Source organism: Elephantulus edwardii, unplaced genomic scaffold (genome assembly GCF_000299155.1).
Source record: "Elephantulus edwardii isolate Elephantulus edwardi_28Jun2011 unplaced genomic scaffold, EleEdw1.0 scaffold00074, whole genome shotgun sequence".
NCBI lineage: Eukaryota > Metazoa > Chordata > Mammalia > Macroscelidea > Macroscelididae > Elephantulus > Elephantulus edwardii.
In genome coordinates, this window is record NW_006399824.1 from 5804452 (window position 1) to 5806958 (window position 2507).

General features: G+C 40.8%; 1 protein-coding gene across 1 annotated transcript in view; it reads right to left on the reverse strand.

Annotated features, from left to right (window-relative positions):
• MYPN (myopalladin) overlaps window positions 1-2507 on the reverse strand; it is a 143129-nt gene that overhangs the window by 64909 nt on the left and 75713 nt on the right. The gene's annotated exons all lie outside the window — the stretch shown is intronic.

Below are 2507 nucleotides of genomic sequence, written 5' to 3' on the forward strand. Positions count from 1 at the left end.
ATTGCATGAGTTCCTTGTTTTTCAATGCTGCATAGTATTCCATTGTGTGGATATACCACAGCTTCTCTATCCATTCGTTTGTTGATGGGCCCTAATATTCTTATCTATTTTTAAAATAAACTATTTCTCTTTTTTGGTGATTATTGTTTTTAGGACTGAACACTTTTTACTAAGAAGCTATATCTTCATCAGAACCTCCAGATAGCTTCGGTATCTTCATATTTAGATACCGAAGCTATCTTATATCTTGTATAAAATATATATCTAGTGACAAGAAGCTGTGCTGCAGGGAGCTCTGGTGGCCTAGTGGCCAGAGCTGCACATTAATGCTAGAGGTATGCGGTTCGAATCCACCAGATGTTCTGCTGGAGAAGGAGGGGCAATCTCCTCCTGTACCATTCAGATCCTATTTGACAGTACGCACAAAAACATAATAATTTTATTTTATTTTTTTTGGTAAAAAAGAGCTGTGGTTCAATCCCGAAGGCACGTGGTTCAAGGCCATAAGCTGCTCTGCAGAATAAGGATAGACAATCTCCCGGGTGTTTAACTGCCTCTGAAAACCTGCCAGAGGGTCAGCTATGGGTCAGTTCCAACACTACAGTACACAACACAATAACTATATTTATGTCAGAAACTAACTTATTTGATTCCACCAAAAAACAAAAACCTAAACCCCCCACACCTCAAACTTATTTTGTTGATTCAGAATCTACTCACAGCTTATCTATCACTGGCTTTCTAAGGCTGTCAATAGCACAGGAGGAGTTTGTCCATCTTGTTCCCACAGTTTGTTTGTTATGTACAGTCAAGTCAAACTGACTTTTAGCGGACCCTCCAGTGGGTTTTCAGAGTCAGCCAATCATACAGGAGATTATACATTTTTCTCCCTCACAGTAGCTGGTAGATTCAAACTGTGCACCTTTGTGTTGCCAGCATAGCTTCTTACCACTAAGTCACCAGTGCTCTTCTCCAATCAAGCTGGGGTAAATCATGGGTGGTGTGTCATAGTTAATAGTGTGTGCCAACTTGGCCATGATCCTCAGTGTACTGTAACTAAGTCACAGTTTGTGAAGTCTCCTCTAACCCTCCAGGTTTCCAGGGCTGTAAACTGCAATGGGAGGAGATTGTAATTTCTGCGAATTTAAACCTCAGGAGCCACACAGCCCTGCGGGTTAGTAGTGTACCTTGCTATGGTCTAAGTCACCAGAGCTCCTTGCAACTAATCTATATGTTGTAAATTCTAATCTGTCTGTTGTTATAACACAGGATCACCAGGAGATAGAAAAAAAAAAATACAATTAACCTTATCTGACTGAGGATCTCAGGTGGCCCAGTAAGATGGGCAATCCCTTCCCTTACAGTTTACAGACTCTAGAAACCCACTAGGGGGCCAGCTATGAGTTGGTTTTGAGTCATTTTTCTTGTTGTTAAGGGTAGGTAGGTCTTTTGTCCTGAATGGTATTTATGTTTGGACTCTATCAGAAAGCTAGAAAGCTTTTTGTCAGATCTGCACCTGGCTATCTATCTGGTCTGTGGTCGCTAGTGTGCTAGTGGACTTTGGACTTGCTAGTCTCCAAAGTCTGTGGCCCAGCTTCTCAGCAAGGACCCTGGGCTATATCAGCAGCTAAAGCTGATAGTGCTGGAAGCTTGACAGCCTCTTGCCCCAGATGCCTCCATCTTGTGATCTTTTGAACCTTTCCTTCACAAATTTCCATAAAATCAGTCAGTTTCTCTCAGCTCCTGCCCCTCCTCTCTTTCGATCAATCTAGGCCTATTGGTTTTGCTTCACTAGACAACTCAGCCTAAGATAGGCGGGAAAATCTTGCTGTGTTACCTAGAGTTCAGAAATGACTTGTTTTTCTTGGTACTCAATCCACATCAGCCGAAAAAGCGTTTGTGATGATTGAGAGACTATTTTTGGCTTCAGCTTCTCCATCCTAAGCTAATGTAGGAAATAACTCCTATTCTGAAGTAGCTAATATCAAGAGCCTCAAGATAGGTTTCTTGAGAGCAGATACTATGCCAGATTCTCTGACATTCCTGAAAGTGCCTAGCAAAGTGCTGAACACAAGGATTTGATTAATGTTTATTGAATTTAGGCATTCAATAAATATTTATGGAATCTAATTAAGATATTCTACCTGATAAAACCATGTTGTTGTTGTTGTTTTTATGTGCCTGGAGTTAACTGTGACTCATAGCAACCGTATGTAGCCAACTCTATGTAGCTCTGAAGCCTGTTCTGTCCTGAGCGAGTCTCACTGACTCTGACACATCTACTCTCATTGCCCAGTTACTGTATCAGTCTATCTCATCCAGGTTCTTCCTCTCCTGCACTTTTCCTCCACCCTTCCAAGCATGATATCCTTCACTTTATTTCTTCTACATTGAGATGGTTTTCAGAATATATTATTAATACTGTTACTGCTGAGAAAACTTGATAGTAGTTTTGATTTACATATTTATTTATCTAAGTACTACTATTTTGCGATAGGCAGAAAGTC